General features: G+C 38.9%; 1 protein-coding gene across 11 annotated transcripts in view; it reads left to right on the forward strand.

Annotated features, from left to right (window-relative positions):
- Window positions 1-22,067, forward strand: part of ATXN1 (ataxin 1) — a 239,744-nt gene that overhangs the window by 28,414 nt on the left and 189,263 nt on the right. For 9 of the 11 annotated variants that reach the window (XM_081950928.1, XM_081950925.1, XM_081950931.1 and 6 more), the window contains exon 3: window positions 15,069-15,146. The exons of 1 other annotated variant lie outside the window; for it this stretch is intronic. The gene's annotated coding sequence lies outside the window, so the exon portion shown is untranslated. Of the gene's footprint in view, window positions 1-5,100; window positions 5,140-15,068; window positions 15,147-22,067 lie in introns of those variants that run through there. One more of the 11 variants, XM_081950932.1, reaches the window with a different exon arrangement.

Raw genomic sequence — 22,067 nt, forward strand, 5'->3', positions numbered from 1 at the left:
AACCCAGGCATCTGTGGTAAGCTCAGCCCAGGTGTTGGCAAACAGGATCAGTCTGCTGCCTATGGGTGGGGTCGTTATTGACCTATCTGCCCCGGCAATAGGGACAGCTACCTCCCCCCCCCGAAAGGGCCTCTTCCCCTGGGGTTGGAAACTAGGTCTATCTATTGGGCAGTGTCTATCCGACTGCCTATCTGATCTTGAAAAATACCTGCTTTGTTGAACTTCCTGATCTGACTGATGATAGGGCTGCTTCTGAAAATAAGGTGCAGACTTCTGCTCCGACTTCTTTGCAGGCACGGGCACGACCTTTTTCTTATTCTTGTCCTCAATGCGGATTGGGTCCAACGGGGCACTGAAAAGGGAGCCCCCAGCATAAGGTGATGAGGCCAGGTGCCACTTCGCCTTGTTCTCAGTCTGCCACCCCCGCAGCCACAGGAGGCATCTGGAGGTCATTGAGGAGGCCATTGCCCGGGAGGCATACTTCATGGCATGCAGAGTGGCGTCAGCAGAAAATTGAGTGACAGCAACCAGCTTGTTGAGATCCTGATGAGTACGCACCTCCTCTGGCGGAATCCATTCCTGCATCTTTTGGAGCCAAAGGGTGTGGCTGAAGAACGATGCTGAGGCAGTTGCCTTGATGGCCCACGTGGAAGACTGGAATGTTTTGCGAAGAGTCAGCTCCGCTTCTTGTCATCAGTCTTCAAGTAGTCAGCCACGTTGCCGGACACCACCGTAGACGTGGAAGCCAAGGCCACCACTGGAGGGTCAACTGTGGGCACCTGCAAAGCCTCAGAAAAACTAGGCTCTATGTTAAAGAATCTCCTATCACTTCTACTAAGGTTAGGAAATGTCCCTGGTTTTTCCCACTGTTTCTTAACAACGTTCAAGAATAGCTTAGGGGCAGGGATTTCTTCCTTCGCTGGAGGAGGCTCTGAGTAAACCCGGCCCTAAAGTTTCTTTTCGGGGCCACCTTCCTTGGCGCTCTCCATCTCACCCAGCTGCGCTATGGCCCTAGCCTTGCGCAGCAGAGATTTGAACAAATCCGGGGGAAACAAGCCTGAGAATGCTGGTGCTTCAGGCTTTGAGGGATCCTCATCATCGGACATATCTACTTCTCTCTGAACTTGATCCCCAGCCATGGAACCTTTTCTAGCCAGAGAAGGTGAAATTGGTCGGTGTTCTCCTGAGGGGGAGGGTCTAGGCCTGGCCTGAGCAGTGTTTCCTCCTCCAGTGACCTTTGCCACAGTTGCAGGGCTTGAAGTCCCCTTCTGCAATCCAGTAGCAATTCCATGTGAAAGTGCAGAGGAAATAAACCTCTGAATGCTTGCAGGAAGCTGCTCCATGTCTCTAATGAAGGAATCCTCCTCCCCAGCCCGTTCACAGTCATCGGTCTGTGGAGCCAAGGATGACCTAATGGGGCTACCCCCCCAGCCCCCCTGCATTGAAAAGGATCTCTCAGATAGGGGCCCCGTTCTACAATGGAGAAGGGGGGAGGGGAAATATCCCCTGCATATTCCCTAACATATAATGGGGAATTCCCCCTGGGAGGAGTCCTAGACCTTGATCTAATAGGCGTTCTGGACCTTAGGGGAGAACTAGGCCTACCCCTCTGTTCAGCCCTGGACACCTGCTTTTCCAGGGCCTTGTGCCTCCTCTCTTCGTCCCTCTGTAAAGCCTTGGAAGGCTTCCCAGCAGCCATGGTCTTGCGCAGCCTTGCAGAGGCTGTGGGTCTTTCTCGGGCCCCACTGGAAGGCCCCTCCCCAGGGGACAATGGGGGGGGAGAAATCAGGCCTCTGTTCTCCATCCGCCATGGTACCAGGTCGGGCCTCCTTCGGGCTCAGCCCACCGAAACCAACAGCACAAAACAGCTTCTCCCAGTCACTCACGGCCTCCGCGCGATGATCGCAGCTGCCGGTAGACTTTTCCGGCCTCTTTTCAAGCTGCGTGGCTGCTGGCAGCACCACGTGCCACGCCATCCTCGACGTCCCGTGCTGCTCTGGGCCTCCTGGCCTCACCCTGGGTCCGCAGGGCCGTTCCGCAGCCGCTGCTGTAGAAGGGATTGCCCCCCCGGGATGGCAGGTATGAGATCGAGGCCGTAGCAGCTTCTGCCTCAGCCCATGCGGCCTGCCAGAACACGAGGCCCAAAATGGCCGCCGGAATGGCATCCTGCCTCTAATAGCAAACAATTTTCAAAATGCCCTACCAGCGGCTGGGAGTGAGCCACACCAAGGGGAGGCCCCAGGAAGCAAATGGAGGCAAAGGGGGGAAGGCAGGTAGGAAGAAATTGCAGGATGGCACTGGATTGTGTTTGGGAATCTCTGGAACCAAAAGCAACTCCTCCTCCTTCGGCCAGACAGAGTTGAAACTGGGAACCAGAAGCAAGGAGCACAGAGACATGGTTTCAGTTTTAACTCTGAAGAGGCCAATTGGATATCATAATACCCAATCCTGGCTAATCCTGCAAATTCCTCCAGAAAATTTGTTAAAGCAACTACATCTTTTCTTTGGCTCGTGGAGCTGTTCTGCAGGCCTGGGAAAAGACACAGCGGCTTTAAGGAGTGCAGAAAAGTGCTATATTTACCGTATTTATTCAAGTATAACACGCAAAATTTTATACCCAAAAACGAAGTCAAAGTTTGGGTGCGCGTTATAAACGAGGGCTGAGCTGGGGTGGCAGTGGCGAATTGTAAATTGTAAATTTCCAGACTGCAGCCTCGATCCCGGCCTCAGGCGGCGCCGCGCCATGCTCAATAGTCGCAACTCAGCTGCCTGCCGCCTTTCCCCTCCTTTGTCTCCCCGCCGCTGCTGCCGCCGTTTAAACCAAGGAATTGTCGCTTGTTCTACCTACAGAAGGTCCAGCATAGAAGCGAAGCCGAAAGAGATCCTTGCGAGGCTCTGCAGGCTTCCTCGGAGTAAGGAAGGCAACAGCTCCCCTCACCCCCCAGAAAGCAGCGGGGCTCATCGCGATGAAAAAGGCAGCCCTGATGCGGAGGAGAGCCTTGCAAGGAGGCGGAAAGGAAAAGCCTGAAAAGGCACCAAAAGAAGCGGGGGGAGCTTCGCCCGCCTGGTGGGCAGCCTGTGCGCGCCTGCCGCCGAACGCTGGCAACAGGACCGCTGGAGCGCCGCCTCATCTCTCCCATGCGCCGCCTTTGAAAACGCCTCGATGGCTGCCCACCATGCAGGCGAAGCTCCCCCCACTTCTTTTGGTGCCTTTTCGGGCTTTTCCTTTTCGCCTCCTTGCAAGGCTCTCCTCCGCATCAGGGCTGCCTTTTTCATCGCGACGAGCCCCGCTGCTTTCTGGGGGGTGTGGGGAGCTGTTGCCTTCCTTACTCCGAGGAAGCCTGCAGAGCCTCGCAAGGATCTCTTTCGGCTTCGCTTCTATGCTGGACCTTTAGCCTGCTCTTCCTCTTCTCTATACAGCAATCGCCTACTCATTACAATGCCTCCCGCGAGTTTGGTCTTATTTTGTCTTAACTAGAGCAAAAGCTGGTGCGCCTCCGCCCCCTTCCCGCCCCGCCGGCGGCAATAGTCATTACTATTACAATGCTTGGTGTGAAACAAAATTTTATACCGATTTTTAATCGAAAATTAGGGGGTGCGCGTTATATACGTGTGCGTGTTATACTCGAATATATATGGTACATCTCCACATGCGCTGAAATGAATCCAAAGTGCTGCTCAATCCCAGAAACGTATTATAGTTCTCAAATTTAAATCAAAACCTAGTTAACATAACACTTTGTCTCTAAATGACCTTTTGTCTCCTGAACAATCCCCAATTTACATGTATAAGAAAATAAAGCAGTTTTGCTCCGATTCTATGATAGGTAAAGGAGCAAAACCCCTTTAATTTTCAACTGCATTTATTTATATGCATAATTTCAATGGAAGAAAGTACAGTACTTCAATGGAGTACAGTACTCAAGGTACTTAATTCCATATATATATTATTTCTAGTAATGTAACTGTAGTCTTTGTAATACTCTTTTTTTCAGAAGGAAGATAAGACATCTATGGGGTTGTACTTTTCTGTGTATATATGTGGAGTCCTTGGGGCTCTCTGAGGTTAGTTATTTGCTGGCAGATGTTTCATTACCTAACGGTATAACATCATCGTTCCAATATAAGCTTCTCCATGTATAAATAGTAAATTTTATTTACTCTTCAATCTATGTGTATATATGCTGCTCAATATATAAATAATACACTAATAGTGGTAGGACTGTCAGATGATAATGAAGCTTAGACTGATGTGATTGTGAAAAACCTTAGCTATAAATAATTTTAAAAACATAAAGATTGTTAACACCTTGGTTCTTCGATCTTCATAAAAATCAGACCATAGCATTAGAAGGAATAGAAGCATCTGTAATCATTTACCCCACTATAGTTGCATATTGTCTTTGAATTCTAAAATGGGACTAAACCATGCTGGAACATACCATGCTGGAAGATACTAATGCCAAATTGCTTCTAAATTGTTGCCAAGAAGACAACGTGGATATGTCTCAGTAGTCACCAGGAGTTAGACTTGATAAGGAGTATTATTGATTGTGACTATATTTCTTGTAGCGTATTATTGTCTATTCGAAATTATGTTGTAGTTGCAGTCAAAAGTATACTTGAAAATACCCATTAAAAAGTCATGCAAACATTGTCATCGTTGTCTTCTCTTCAGAAGTTCAACTTTGTGGAATGGTATTTAAAGGAAAGAAATGGGACAAATGAAAACATAGCAATATTTCAATTTTTGTAGTGAGGTACATCCCTTTTTCTTGAGTTTTTATCAGCTGAAGGATCTTAAAACTGTCAGCATTTCTCCAAATATTGCGTCTTTTAAAAAATTGGTTACATAAATGAATTCAAAATCTCAACAATTCATTAGAGTTGTCTGATTTCATTCCAGAAACCCTCCCTCTTTTTCTCATGAGAAAAGTATATAGTTAACCATCTGAAATACAGTTTTTTTTAAAAAAAATATCGCTTCTAACTGATAACACCCCTTCCTCTTCTGTTTCAGTTTCAGTCCTTTTCCACATCTGCTTGTTTTTAACTTGAAAGTGTGTGAAATTCAACTGCTTTTTTATTATAGCTTTTCTGCCTTTTTCTCATGTAGGAACAGCATTTGAAGGAATTAAGGTAGGGTGCAGTATTGGCATGTTGGACAATAATAACAATAATAATCGTGAAAAAATTAGTGTGACAATACTTGGAAGAAATTGAAGATTGAAGCATTGTTAGAAATGGCCAACACATCTGAAGGTCATCAGGTTAAGTGAGGTTATTGAAAATTGTAAAACACCACATTTAATTCAATGAAATTTTGTGAGGAATAGAAATCTACTGGTGATGGTTTATTTTTTAGGATGATTCTTATACCTGTTATATGTTAACAATAATAGGTTTACTTGTGATATTAGTATTTTTATTTGCTGATGGGGATTCTATGTTATATGCAAACACTGCATTTGAGGTGACAACTTTAGTTACGTAATTGACTGAGGAATGAGATTGCCTCTTCTGGGTCATGTAAATCCCATTCTTAGGGATTTTTGTAAATTGTGTCTTGTTTAATTGGAAATGCAGGAAATATGGATTGCTTGTGGTCTATTTGTCTCCTTTTTGGCTTTTTACCATTTGTTTTAAACAGATTTGAGAGCTAGATTATTTGTTTCTGTAAATGTTCATTTGTAAATGACTGCTTTCTTAGTGAGTAGTGTTTTTATGCCATATTGCTCAACCTCAAGCCACAGTAAAATATTCTTTTATGAGGGCACTCCTTCAAATTGCTTTAAAAGGAAAATGGAGCATTTTGTAAAATTGAATATGTGGAGTAATCTCACTTAATGACTATAAAAACGTATGACTGTAATGGGCAAGCTCTAGTTATAACTGTAATGGGCAAGCTCCATTACAGTTATAACTCGAGGAATACCTGTATATATTTTGAAAAGGAAGGTAATTTCAAATAAATGTTGCTTGTCACATGTTTTCTTTTGTGCTACGTCTAACCAAATTGGTTACTCTTAACATTCAGTCCTATTTATGATATAATTTTTGCAACTGGTGAAAGACCCAAGAAAATGTGATGGAAATATACTATAAAATAGCTTTCTACATGAAGTTAATTTTATAAATTTTAAGCAAACTAGTTTGAAACTACAAGTACTTGTAGTCAAGCAGTAAAGTATGCCATTTAGCAATTCAGAATGTCACTTTGCTCTCGAGAATTGATAAATGTGCCATAGGCTACATTATATGAAAAAAATGCATCTGCATTTTGTTTTAAGCTCTTAATATGGAATAGATCATGTTTCTGTAAAATTCATTTTTAATTCTGCATTAGGCATGAAGCCAGTGGGGTGGCCTTGGGCCAGTCACTTTTTCTCAGTCCTAGAAAGTAAGCAATGGTAAACCACTACAGGGAAAAAAAACTTGCCAAGAAAACAGGCAGGATTAATCAGGCAGTTGCCAGAAGTCAAGACTGATTTGAAGGCATGTGCACACACAGTGATTGGTTGCTTAGTGATTGGTTGAAGTTACAATGAACCTCTTGAGGGGAGGGATTTGAAGTTTTGACAGCCCCCATGGTGGTCATATGATTGCATTTTGGGTGCTTGGCACCTGGCCCGCATTTGCAACCAAAATTTATGGAAGAAATTTTGGCCAGAAAGTGATGTTTATGTCTGGCAAAAAAAAAAAAAAAGCTCACTACAGACAATGGATTTGTTTAATGACTTAACTGCTACAAAAAAAAAAAAGATTGTAAAATTGGTCCATGGTCATATTACCTGCTTAACAACAAGCACACATTAACAACTGTAACACCGAGCTCAATTATGGTAATAAGTTGAAGACTACCTTTACTGATAAATACTTTTTATTATGAAGCATAAACATAATATTTAAAAATATATATCTGTTCAGTGAATCACAAAGTTCCCTTCTGTCAATCAATAGGAATCCAGGAAAGGAGACTACAGGTCTAATCTGTTATATGACATAAATTCCTGTGTGGCAGGAAACAGTTTTAAAGTTGGAGCAAACTTTATAATCATCAGAAAACATTTCCATTATGGTGCGGAATTTTCATAACCCCAGTATATAAAGTATATTTCAAAGAATAGCTGAGAATTAAGGATCTTCATAGAGAAAGGGCAAGTATAAATTGTTTTGTTAGGTTAAATGTACTTAATCCATATCATTTTATTCATTTGCTCAGAGTTTTTTGTATTTCTAATATAATGTTGGAGAAACAACTTTTCATTAATTGGAAGGATACCTATGATAAAAGGAAGAAATAACGAAGGTAAATGGCAGAACTCTTAATATTTGTATTTATTAAATTAAACTTGCTGAATGGATTTCAGTAATCCACATTGGAGACCTGAAATGAAATGAGTGGACTGTGAAGATGGATTGAGGTTGAACTAATATATCCTAGTAAATGGAATGTACTTTTTCATCAGATACATTTTCAGATAAAAGAGGAGAAGATAGGCTTTGCCTACAACAGTATATCTTTCACTTTTGAGCCTTTGCTGTTTTTTCCAAGATAGCATAATCTGATATGCTGGTATTCCTAAAGGAAGCCTATTACTATTTATAACAATACAATTTTCTTCATGTAAGAATTGCTTATTATGCAATTTATCTTGGACATATTTTTTAAAAAGTCCTGTATATAATTTTGTGGTATATTTATTTTGGATGAGGTAAATACGGTCCATGAAAGCTTATATGATAATAAAATTGGTAAAGGTTCGGACATTTCTTTGCTGCAACACCCCAAGATGATTACTTCAGTAAACATTTTTGATACTTTTATTATGGAGTGTTCTTGAAGACCATAAATATTCAGTAACATTAACTTCGAACTTAATTCATTGTCCAGACTCATAATTTTTTCCTTTTAAGAGAAATGTTATAGCAGTCTGTTGGAGGTGATCTGTTCCTGCATTATGGCCTATGTTAGAAGTAAAAATGGGCTTGTTTCACTTTTTTGTGTCTGTCTTGCATGATGGGAGTAGGGGATGTGGTAGCCTGGTGGTTAAAACATTGGGCTTCTTGACTGGAAGATTGACAGTTCGAGACCCAAGCAATGTGTGATGGGATGAGCTCCCATTCTTGTTCCAGCTCTTGCCTACCTAGCAGTTCAAAAGCATGCAAATGTGGGTAGATAAATAGGTACCTCTTCAGTAGTAAGTAACAGTGTTCTGTGCACCTTGGCATATAGTTGTGGCAGCCACATGACTCTGGAAGCATGTTCGGACACCCCCTAGAGTTGAACACGACTGGACAGGGGAAACCATAACCTTTACCATGATGGGAAAGGAGGACAAAAACCTTCCAAGTAGGTGTAGCAGGCAGTGGCAGCTTATCATAAGCATCATTTACTGGAGCGATTGGCAGAAGGTATAGCCAGTGAGGTTTCAAGTTACGCCTCTGTTGGCTTGTAACGTTATCTTTGGAAAAACCTTTGATGGTTTGCCTTTCATCTATGGTGTAATTAATTTTGGTTCCAGAAGAATCATCTCAAATAATGTGTTTGGTTCTTGTGGATTTTGAAAGTCATACATTGTATATAATTGGGAAAAATTACATTCTTTTTGCGTCTGATGTAATCGAATATCAAAATCAATTTATTTAATTAGCCTAATTACAAAATTTATACTGTATTCTAGAAACTGAGAATTTGGGAGTAGGTGGGAACATGCCTTTTTCTAACGTGGTTATGGGACAGACTGCCAGGCCAAAAGAACTTTCCCTAATGGTTCAATAATTTGCCATTGCAAAACACGGAATGGGACAAATTGGTGTGACCAATTTGCTGTGGCCAACTTGCTGCAGCCAACTTACTATGGCTAACTTGCAGCGGGACATTTTTCCATGGCCAACTCGCTGTGGGACACTTCAACAATTCAACTTAAATATTTAAAGTAATTAAAAAATTATTTTAATTTTTGTCATTCACATTTTATTTTGTCCCTCCTTTGGCATCCTTTCTTTAATGACTCTAGTCTATTGTTTCTTTGATACTAGTGTAACAGCAAGTTGTCCCCCAGTGAATTGACCATGGCAAATGGGGCCATGGCAAGTTAGCCACGCTTAGTTGGCCTCGCTGAATTGTTCTAGACCAGTGGTGGGCAACCCGCGGCTCGGGAGCCACATGCGGCTCTTTACACCCTTTAATGCGGCTCTTCTGTGTGCCGGGTGCCCGCTCCCCTCCCACCTCTCGGGCTTCGGAGGGAAGCTTCTGCAAAAGCCCGGGCGAGTGACAACCAATTTTGGTCCTATGACTGCAGAATGCTGCAAAATACCATAAATGCAGGCCTTGTTGAACACTCAACAAGGTGACCACAGTGTGTGTGTGTGTGTGTGTGAGTGAGTGAGAAAGACAGACAGAGAGAGGAACAGAGAGAGGGAGTGAGGGAGGGAATCAGAGAGAGACTGACAGACAGACACACACACACAGACAGAGAGAGACAGAGAGGGGGAGGGAGGGAGAGAAAGATAGACAGACAGAGAGACACACACAGAGTGAGTGATTAAGTGAATGAGTGAGAGACAGACACACCCACATACACAGAGTGACAGAGAGAGAGGAAGGGAGGGGAGAGAGACAGAGGGAGAGACAGAGACAGACACACACACACACAGAGTGAGTGAGAGACAGACAGACACACACACACACAGAGTGACAGAGATGGGGGAGGGAGGGAGAGAGAGACAAAGAGCCAGAGAGAGAGAGAGAAAGAAAAAGAAAAAAAGAAAGAAAGTGGGAGAGAGAGATGAAATTAAAAGCAACAACATACAAACCTGACTTACTCAAACTATCCAAGGAAATGCAAGGCCAATGTTCACATTAGTGGTTGTGACTTTGTCAGTCAATGTCAGGATGTAATTTTCTCTACATTGTAAGGCAAATTTTACGGAATTTAACGTTATCGATAAATAATATCGTTCTAAAGTTTTTGTTTTATTAGTTGTGTTATTTGTATCCTCCCGACCTATGTGGATACTTGCATGCAGAATATTCTCAATAAAAACTTATTGAAACTAAAAACAGTGTACCATCCTATGTATTTTCGGTTTTAAAAGTAAATTTCAATCGTGGTTTTGGCGAGATTTGGCTCAGTTGAAAAAAAAGGTTGCCCACCACTGTTCTAGAGCCTTCAAAACATGTTTACAATACAATACAATAATACAATACAATAGTAGAGTTGGAAGGGACCTTGGAGGTCTTCTAGTCCAACCCCCTGTTTGTTTCAGACAAATAGCTATCCAACATCTTCTTAAAGACTTCCAGTGTTGGGGCATTCACAACTTCTGGAGGCAAGCTGTTCCACTGTTTAATTGTTCTAACTGTCAGGAAATTTCTCCTCAGTTCTAAGTGCTTCTCTCCTTGATTAGTTTCCACCCATTGCTTCTTGTTCTACCCTCAGTTACCTTGGAGAGTAGTTTGACTCCCTCTTCTTTGTGGCAGCCTTGATTAGTTTCCACCCATTGCTTCTTGTTCTACCCTCAGTTACCTTGGAGAATAGTTTGACTCCCTCTTCTTTGTGGCAGCCCCTGAGATATTGGAACAATGCTATCATGTCTCCCCTAGTCCTTCTTTCTCTTAAGCTAAACATACCCAGTTCCTGCAACTGTTCTTCATATGTTTTAGCCTCCAGTCCCCTAATCATCTTTGTTGCTCTTCTCTGCACTCTTTCTAGAATCTCCACATCTTTTTTACATCGTGGCGACCAGAACTGAATGCAAGCATTCTAAGATGACAATAAATACTCTGATGCTACAGTCATTTGGCCTTTTTAGATAATACAAATAGAAAAAAAATCCTTGAATAGATGTAGGTATTCAGTTTTAAGATAAATGAAACAGATCATATTTGGAAACTGATAAAGTTATGAAACTTGTAGTAGGAGTTTCAAAGTGTATGCTACTTCCCTCAAAATATAGGTGGTCCTCAACTTATGACTATAATTGAACCCAAATTTTCTGTTGCTGAAACATTTATTAAGTGAATTTTACTACCCATTTTACGACCTTTCTTGCCACAGTTGTTAAATGAAACACTGCAGTTTTAAAGTTAGGAACTGTTGTTAAGTGAATCTGGCTTCCCTATTGACTTTGCTTGTCAAAAGGTCACCAAAGGTGATCACATGAACCTGGACAGTGCAACTGCCCTAAAGATGAGTCAGTTGCCAAGTGTTTGAATTTTGATCATGTGATCATGTTGATGCTACAACGGTAGTAAGTGTAAACATTCTTAAGTCACCTTTTTCAGTGCCATTGTGACTTTGAATGGTCACTAAATGAACTGTTGTAAGTCGAGGACTACTTGTAAGCAACATTTCTGTTTCTTAGAACTTGTTTGTATTACTGGTAGCGTATTCTACTGTAACAAAGAATCCTTTAAATTTGTAATTCCTAAATTATCTCTCTATGATGGTGGATTTTTTAAACCATTGCATTCACAAAAGAGAAAAATGTTCAGATTAAGAAAGAAACTGAATGGGCCTAGTGACAGATGTTAGCTTTTACATATAAAATTTGGCTCTAGAAAAAGCTTTCTGTCTTTGATTCTGAATAAGCAAACTTATGCTCTCCAGATGTTTTTAATTTCAGTTTTCATAAATCCTATGCAACATTGCCAGTGGCAAGGATTATGGGAGTTCTGAGCAAAACATCCTGAGGGCAAAAATTTATCTACCACAGAGTTAGTTTGAAATAACTGATAGAGATTATTATGCTGGCGCTGAAACATGCTCAAAATATTTAGTTTTTGGATTATAACTTCAGATGGAATTTAATTTGGCAGTGGAATGTATACATTTATATCATTCACAAACTTTAGAATTAATGCTTACCTGTAGTATTTTAAAGTTAATTAATTTGCTGTAGATCTTTCCCATGTTTTTGCATGTGTGACCATATGTACAATTTCCCCATTCAGTCCCTAGCAAATCTAGTAGTACAGGAGGATTTGCTTGTTTTTAAAATTTTCATTTAAGGTTGTAATATGGCTTTCATCTTTCCATATTTTCATTTCCCCCCTAAACCAAATATTGTATTTTTGGAACTATAAGGCGCACCAAGGTTTCGAAGCGGTAAGTAAGAAAAAAAAAGTTTTTGTCCTCCTGGCACCTAGGAGCACTCTGCAGGCTTCATCAGGGCTGGGGGAAGGCAAAAACGCCTCCGTTTATGCAAAAACGCCCTGTTTTTGCCTTTTTTTTTTTTTTTTTTACAAAAACGGCATTTTTGCCTTCCCCCAGCCCTGCGGAAGCCTGCAGATTTCTTCTGGGGGCTGGCAGAAGGCAAAAATGAAAGATTTTTCAATAATTGGTTCTGATTTTGTCCATGGAAAAAGAATTTTCATATCATCATGAAATTTTTCAGACAAATTATTGTGTAACCTTTACGGTGGATATATCTTAGGCTAAATAGAACTTACAGCTTAGTGGTTTTCTATTTGACAATAGGGTTGTTTTATAAATATAACGTGTTGTATTCTCATTCATTGCAAAACAGTATCATTTTTCTGAGCAAACAATGTATATTGAGGTCAAATGAATGCAAAGTCAAGAGTGGTCAGATATTAGCTGAGCTGTGTATGAATCTTAACGGAACTGAAGTAATACTGAAACTACTGTGGGAGTACCGTGGTGGGGGGTGAGATAGCTTGAGCGCAGAAAACATTTTCTGGGGCTATGAAACATTGTGCTTTTCCTCTGTGAATAATAACATTAAATTTGAAAGCATGAAATAAAAATAAATTGTAGCATGTGCTTGAATTCTGTTTTTCTCTTTCAATATGTATTCTTAGTAAAATGACAGAGAAGTATCTTAGAAATTTCTGCACAAAAATTGGTGTTCCTGCTATTATAACCTAGCTGATTATTTTGAAAACAGGACATTGAATTTATCGTGTGTGGTAAGATATTTTGCAACTGAAGCATAGTAGTATTGGTGCTAATTATTGTTACCGTCTAAAATGATACAAGTCATGAAATACATACTTAAGAATGTGCAAAAGTGTATATGAAGCCTCTTTTGCTCTCTTTTTGGAGAAACCATTATTTTTTTACAGAGTTACATAGCTGCTTCAGAAGCTGTGCCCAGCGTTTTAGTCATGCATACACCCAAATTGCAGAGACTCCTGGCAACAGCTTTTGGATCAGTGTTGTGAGGCTGATGTGGCTGTTTTAAAAAGAGGTATTCATGAGCTACCATATATTACAAAGCACCATTTTTGAACAAATTGCACAGCTTTAATACCTTCAGCTACTTAAAACCAGTCTTTCAACTGAAATTTTCAGTGTACTTCCAGCTGGTACATTTCTGTTCAGATTACATAAAAACTTGTATTTTTTTTTTAAATAAGAAAGGAAATAAAAGGACAGTTATTTGAAAATATTGAGATGGAACAAAGTGCTAACAGTTAAGTGATTTTAAGGAAGTTCGTATCAGAATTGAATCTTTGCATGCTTTATAGGAAGTTGACTATGATTGTTCCAAGATAGGATCAGATCACAGTTTGCTGTGTTATGACTTCTGTGGTTGTAGGAGTCCTCCTCAATCCATAGCCTATTTTAAAAAGATAACTTTGCTCTATGGCTGGATGCCAACATCATTTTGAAACATGAAACCCAATTGTATTATGGATTCCGGATTCATTTTATATAAAGATAGCACTTACAGGACAGTTTTCAAATTAAGTAGACAAGATTTTGCTTTTTAAAATAAAATACTGACATCCTTTCTGTTTGTTTTTAATGCATTGGTCGAATTTTTCAGTCTATGATCTACAAATTGCTAAAAACTTAAATTATTACATTCCATACGATTTAATTCTCATTCCTAGCTGTTGTTTGTAAGTTTTAAAAAATAAAATGCTGCTTTCAGTTGCAGGGAATTCCCCCCCCCCCCAAACTATCATTTATAATGTTGCATTTTTGTTTTCAAGTAAAATGAATATGTAGCAGGGTGATTATTTTCAAGACAATAATACACAGCCTTATTGTCAGATAGTGCATGAAAACAGTTATAAAGCAGTTCTCTTGTAATACATTACAAGATATTTAGAAGTTCTTAAAATATGTGCTGATATTTTAATTTATGTTATTTGGACCAGAATATATTATATAGAGTTTAAAAACATTCTGTATAAAACTATACAGCCAAATCAAAATTCTAAGAAAAAATGAGGGTTTTAAAAGTTATTTTTGTACTTACTAGGGAATTTTGCTGTATCTAATGTATTATCAATGAGATTATATATAGACTGAGATTATAGTCTGGAGGAGGGAACAGTTAAAAAAGGAAATATGAAAGATCCTTGTAATGACATTACTGCTCCTGGAAATTACAGCCTGCTTTCCATTTCTGGTTGCCAACATGTTTGGGTATATATATCGCTTTATTCATCACTTAGAAATACTGGTAGTCCTCTACTTATGACCCCAATTGAGTCCAAAATTTCTGTTGTGAAGTGAGACATTTGTTAAAGGAGATTTGACCCATTTTACGACTTTTCTTGCCATAGTCGTTAAGTGAATCACTCCAATTGATAAATTAGGAACATGGTTGTTAAATGAATCTGGCTTCCCCATTGACTTTGCTTGTCAAAGGGTTGCATAGCATGACCTTGGGACACAGCAACAGTCATGAATGTGAATCCATTGCCAAGCCTCTGGGTTTTGATTACATGATCATGGGGATGCTGCAAAGGTCGTAACTTTGAAAAATGGTCATAAGTCACATTTGTAACTTAAACAATCGCTTCCTGAACTGTTGTATGCCAAGGACTACTTGTAATAATAATTGTATTAATAGGATGTATGTAACTTCCCATAAAAAAATATCAGTCAAAATCGTAAATTAGTTAAATTTTTTAAGACAGTTCCAAATCAAATACTGTAAATGATTGACCACTTCCTGATTATTTTTGAAACTGAATGGTTCAACTGTGTGTGTAATATGCACTTTCTCTCTCTTACGTATGCCTTTATAATTATATATTCTTGAATTTCATGAAGATGATAAATGTCTTTTTTTGTTGACAGAAAACTGTAGCACAAAAGTGGATATTTGAGGCCTGAGAAGACTTTATATTAAAGGAAAATAGGACATCCTTATATTCAGTAAGTAAAATGTTCTGTTTAAATGTTCTGCTTAAATGTTTCATTAATAGATTTACTAATATTAGTTATAATTCCCAAATAAATATGTCAAAAAAAGAAACTGGTGTAAAATCCTGCATTGTAACTCTGAAATGAGTTACAATATACTCTGAAAGGAGAAAAACTGCACCCCCTAAAGATAATATGAATACTTTTCCATGGTAAGTAGAGTGCTATTTGGGAACAGGCAGGTTTTATTTTCTCATGAGGGTTTATAGCAATAGCGCTAGCACTTAGACATATATACCGCTCCACAGTGCTTTCCAGCCCTCTCTAAGCTGTTTACAGAGTCAGCATATTGCCCCCAACAATCTGGGTCCTCATTTTAGCCACCTTGGAAAGATGGAAGACTGAGCCAACTTAGAGCCTGGTGAGATTCGATCTGCCAAACTGCTGGCAGCCGATGATCAGCAGAAGTAGCCTGCAGTACTGCACTCTAACCACTGCGCCACCGTAGCTCATTATGAGAGGTAAGGTAAGGCATATTGCTGAGAGTTCAAAAATCATAAATATGTTATTCACCACACTGCAATCTCAGTATGTCATGGACCAAACTAGACCCCATATTTAATATTTTCTAGGAGAGTTCTGAAAGTGTTAAAAAATAAGGACATTGTGGGTTTTCTGCAAGTAGAACTCAAAATGACTTATTGTGAGGTCAATCCACTTCCCTACTTCATTCAGAATGCCCCATTCCAAGGTTACGAAGAGTTCCTAAAGTGTAAAATTGTATTTGCACCCCTGTCATTTGCTGATATTTAGAGATAAGAAATCAGTAAAAATAATGAGGCTGTGGTAGCTGGCCTGCTAGTGCCCATTTATTCTGCTGTTGTGGAGGAAACTGGTGATTGATGTGGTCACTTCTGACTGCTCTCATTTTTCTTGATAAGGGTTGTTTGGCTGCTTTGTTTATCAGAAACCTAGTTGCACTGAAGCAGATGGGTGATAACTCTTGAGTACTAGTATAAACATGTGAATTCAGCAAACAAGTTAGATCCTGTTCTGTAGCAATGGTGGTTCAAAGAATGGCATTTGTTTTCTACACTTGCATATTTGCAATGCTGTTACTTCGAGGAGTTTGGATCATTCTTCTCTAGGACATTAAAAGAATGGTTCAGAGCCCTTGATCGCCTGCTCTAATTCATTGTGCATAGCATTTCAAAGAGAAAATCTTCACAACAATTGAAAGCTACATGCCATTTTCTACAGTTGGTATTTGAGAAGTTTGAGTTGTTGAGCAATCAGATTTCTTGGTAAGAAATGGCAAACTAAAGGCTATGGTGGAATGAAAAACTGGTGTAACAAGGATAGTGCGTAGGATTGCCCTCCTGTGCTCCATACAGTAGGTCCCCCAAAAGGGAATATAAGACAGCAGCTTCCAGTAAGTTTAGAGTTCTGGGAGAACAAGCGAATAGCCATCTTTTGCTCCAATCATGTTCAACACCTTCAAGAGGACACTGGGTTTGCATAATTCCTTTTCTAACGTTTTCGGAAATTGCTTCTTAACTGATTTTCAGCTTCTAGGAACCCTTGGATTGACAAGTTTTATAGCACTGGGTGAGTTTCTTTCAATCCTTAGCAAAAGAAGCTTTAAATACAAGTTTAAGGACTTGATTTTTTTTTCCTTTTGGAATAAGCAACAAAAGGGTGGTTAGAACTTTGATTTTGGAAAGTTACAAATGGACTGAGGGATAGCTGTGGATATGACCTTGCAGGGGATTGCAAACAACTCAGAGGTGGGTCAGAAAATGTTTAAAGAATTTGCTTCAGGCATGATTGCCGACCTTAGATTTTTTTGAACATTACGAACTTACAAGTCAAGTTCAACCTGCTTCTTTTTTTTTACTAGCAGAGGCAGGTCTTCTATAAACCACCAATAATTTTGCATTTTTAAATTAAACATAGAATATTATGTTGAAAATGAACTTTTAAAAATACTTTTATGTCTGTTTTACAAAACATTTAAATTAATTCTATCTATTGTTACATAAAATGTTGATAAAAGTTTATAATTTGCTTTGATTCAAGTAAAATGCATGTCATTCATTGCGCTTTTAGAAACGAATGGGGAAAAATGGAAGAAGCTATAATTTCTGAATACTATAACAAATGGCAGCTATTGATCATCTAGCAAACTGTTATGAGACATTGGCAATACATTAGTATCACAGACTAACAATTAAATTTGGCTTTCCTTGGAAATGCTGTCTTTCCTGGCATATCTTTTGAATTTCTATGGTAGAGAACCTATTAAACTTAATGAACCTAAGCTAATAATACAGTTTGTTTTCTTTCCATGTATGCTTACAAATCAAGTCCGCTTGGCTTCTGTCAAGTGTTCCTGAATAGAATAGAAAGCTGAGTAATTTTCGTAGATGATGCACCATGTAATTCAATGTAGAACAATATCACACTTTCCTTTACATCAAACACTTCGAAGTAGTAGCAGATAGAATCAGTTTTGTAATCTGCTGTCTGCTATTTTTTAACATTTGAACCATTAAAAAAAAATCATACTATGTGGTTTATATTCGTTCAAAAAGTTATATTTAAAGATATGGTTTGATGCTGGTTTATTGCTTTAAAGGTGGTTTCTCATGTCTGACTTTTGTATCCCTGCATGTTATGGTTTGGTATTATGTCCCAACTTGCCCATGCAGGAGGAGACTGGAGCAGAAGCTTTAAAAGAAAACAGTGCTCAAGGTACACTATGTTTGCCAGCTTTTTTCTGTTGGCTTGCCATCTCTTCATGCCAGCAGTCTTCTTTCCGTAGCCAGTTTCTTCCTGATTGCAAGACTGAGTACTGTAGTCTGAATTCCTGTGCTGTGCCAGATATTTACATTTACTTAATAGGCAAAATGCCAATGTCATTGAAGCACAATTTCCCAGAATACTTGTATTATGGAATATGCTACCATAGGATGTAGCATTAATTTTCACTTTGAATGGCATAAAATGTAGACTGCACAATTCAATGCCAATAAGAGTACTTACAGTACAGTGATCAGTAATTATATTGGCTATGTATGTCTATTTCTAAGGTAAATATATTTCTGAAACTAGTTTCTGGGAAGCATGAGCAGGAAAGGGTATTATGTTCCTGTGGTCTATGTGGGCTTTCAGTAACCGCTTGGTTGACAATGTGGCAACAGAATGCTGAACTGGAAGATTTTTGATGTGAAACACTGATGTTTATGGGAAAAACTAGAAATGTTAAAAAGAACATACTGACAAAACAAACCATCCAAAAAAGAAAGTCAATCCTGTTAGGAATGTAAGATAACAGTTGGGTTAGCAATATATAAACCAGGATGGTGGTACTGTAGCTTTAAGTACTCTCATTACGCTTCTCTGCACACTCGCTCTCCTAATGGGGAGCTTACTTACTTAACACTGGTTATGGGCCCAGCACGCTTCCACTGAGCCATCCTCTGCTGGATGGTGGTACTGTAGCTTTAAGTACTGCTATAATGTGGTTGGTTGCTGTTATCTCTGGCAGCCATAAGAGGGAGCCAGAATGACTGTTAGCTCTCTGTTTGTTAGACGCTGATTGGATACTGTATCATGAGTTACCGAGTCTTGCTACTGTTAGCTACTTTGTGTGTTAAACTGAGAATATTGATAACTGACTGACTGAACCGTGTATGACTTGGACTGTAAATTGGACTCTGAATACCTCTATATTTCCACATAGTAAACTACTATATTTTATACTATTCGGTGTCCCTGTATGCTGGTTTGTGCATGTTCTTCCATACCACTCTCATTACGCTTCTCTGCACACTCGCTCGCCTAACGGGGAGCTTACTTACTTAATAAATCCAATAACAATCTCCTCATAAAAAGAAAGAAAAGCAGGAGTCAACCATCCTTCATGCACAAAATATTGTAAAAAATAGAACTATAAATTGCATCTCACAATAAATAGAAAGCAGACCACAGATTCATAAATAAGTTCTTCACTGTTACAAGAAGTTCAGCAATCCACTGCAATAAGAATATAATTTCTGTGTTCTTCTCCAAGGTAGACTCTGATTTGTTCAATGACTAAAAATAGTTTAGCATTCTATATGAATTTAGACATTAGCATAATCTTTTATTCTTCTTTTGCATATTGGATTAATTGAGTAGAATAATGCTGGTTGGCAATTTCTCACTCTGTCATATGACAGTTTCGGAAATAAAGTGCTAGACAGAATGAAACTATAATAAAGTTGTATTTTGATGTCTGAGTATCTGATGACTAGAAAATCTGCCCATACAAGTTAGTGAGTATTTTGTAGGTTAGAGAATTGAAATGGAAGGGAAAAAAATGCTATTTCCACAATCCCTAAATTAATCTTCCTTTGTTCAATACTTGGATACTCTACTATGAAGTTGCCATCTTCTTATAGTACTACAGGGTTTTGTAAGTAAGGGATAATCTTCTAAAGGATCTTGGATTTGACATCTCTGTTGTATGACATTTCAGAATACATTATTTCCTCCATCTTTGTTTGATCCCTTTTGAATCGATTACCATTTGTTCATTAGTGTCTTTTAGTAAACCAATTTGAGATTGGGATCAAAGATCTTTTAAAAGACTTTGCTTATTTTTCTATGTCAGTTTCCATCTTGTTATAATACTGCTTCTTGTCTCTTCCAAGAGCTCTATGAAACTTTGTTAAGATAGTTTCTGAGATTTTTATTTTTCTTGGCTTTGGCTTCTCTTCTTGACAGTTTCCACACTTTGTTTTGACATCTCGTTTGGTTCTATTTCTTCATTGTGGGGCATCTTTTTTCACATTCCTCTTTAATAATAATAATAATAATAATAATAATAATAATAATAATAATAATAATAATAATAATAATAAAAATATTTATTTCTTAGCCGCACCCTCTCCCGAAGGACTCGGGGCGGCGTACAACAAAACATAGGAAATAAATATATCGACATACATATAACAAAACATATACCAAGACATATATACGACATATACAAGGAGGAGGTGAACTGATAGATAAAAACAAGTAAAAACACAATGTTTAAAAACCCCTAAATAAATTGAATGCAATTAAAATACCCCAAATAAAAAACCCGTCAGGAGCGATATAGTTGGATCAAAGTTGAGCCAGGCCAGCAACTTGAAAAAGGTGGGTCTTGAGCTTTACACGAAAGGAGCGGAGGTCAGAGGTATTCCTAATATCCGGGGGGAGGTCATTCCACAGGGCTGGGCCCGCCACAGAGAAGGCTCTACTCCTAGGCGCCGCCCCTCGACACTGTCTGGTGGACGGCACCTGGAGGAGGCCCTCTCTGTGCGAGCGGATTGGTCGCAGGGATGTATGGGGCAGAATACGATCCCACAAGTAACTAGGTCCTAATGACTTCTTTACATTAATTCCATCATTCAGTGGTTTTGTTGTCAGATCTTGAAACTGGTGGACATTTGTTCAAAATGATACCATGTTCAAGATTGACTACTTTCTTCTTTAGCTTACTTGGCACTTGCACATGAGCAGTTTATCATGTTTCACAGTCAGCACTTGGCCTTGTCTTTGATGCTATAATTGAGCTCCTCTATCTCCTTTCACAAATAGTTAATTTGATTTCTATATATTCTATCCAATGATATTCAAGTATAGAAACATTGTTTTGCTTATTTGAAGACTGATGAAGAAAACATTGGAATGTTAGGAATTGTAAGTAGTCTCCTGCTTCATTTTGACCTTCTAAGCCATATAATCCAACCACATTTACCTCTTTCATGTTTCCATTTTTACCATTTTAGTCTCCAATCATAAGCAGTACATCTTGCTTCCATGTTTTGTTATTTTCAGTTTAAACTTGATCATAAAACTCATCAACCTCATAGGTGGTTGGAGCCTAAACTTGAATGATTGTCATATGAAAGGAATATCCATGAAGTCTAAGTGATATTACTAATCATTGATTGCATCATAGCCACATATGGTCCTTGCTATATATCTTTCCTAACTATAAAAGCAAGACAGTTTCTTCTTTTTCATGTAGTGACTAAGAAACCATGTTGTTAGTAGTACTAGTGCGATTAAGCACTAGCAATGAACCCCAGGTCGAGGTTATAACAGAGCAACCCTGTAAAGTATACGCAGCGTGCGATATATAAAGCAACCACACTGAATAATGGATAGTAAAGTAACAAAAATAAACTTTACTTTCTGAAGAATATAGCAAAATCCATAAACACAGCCAAAAAGTCATACACAGAGAAAAAACAGTCCAATAACTTACACACAGTAAGTAGTAGCAACAGTAATAACAGTTAGACAGCAGTTATCATACATCAGGCAAGAGAGAGAGAGAGAACATCAGCTGCAATTTATATGCTGTAATCTACTAATTAGTAGATCTCCTCTCTTAAAGATATATAACATGCCTTGTGCAATATATTGTCTACCCAACTTGTTGGTTACACCCTAACATTCTCCCCTTTGGGTAGATCAATATATCCACTCACAATGTAAGATGATAACCTTCACATGATGAGGTATGTTTCACTGAACTTTGTGCCTTAGTGAAGTTATCTGCTAAATTGTCTTCAGTTGAACAATATTCCAACTTTATCAGGCCATCCTTAATGCTTTGTCGAACATTAAGATACCTCAAATCAGTATACTTCGACCTCGTTTTTATAGCTAAACTAGTCGCCATTTTTATTGCTGCCTGATTATCTTCATACACAGTAAAGGGTTCATTCATACTTAATCCTATATCTATAAGCAACTGCTTATAATATATCAGCTCAGTACATGTCAACGACAAACATGAAAACTCAGCTTCCATTGTGGATAAGCTTATGTGTTTCTGTCGTATCGACTTCCATCCAATCAGTACACCACCTAGCATAAAGGCTATGCCGG

The sequence above is a fragment of the Natrix helvetica genome (genome assembly GCF_964273705.1).
Source record: "Natrix helvetica genome assembly, chromosome: 4".
In the NCBI taxonomy this organism is placed as follows: Eukaryota; Metazoa; Chordata; class Lepidosauria; order Squamata; family Natricidae; genus Natrix; species Natrix helvetica.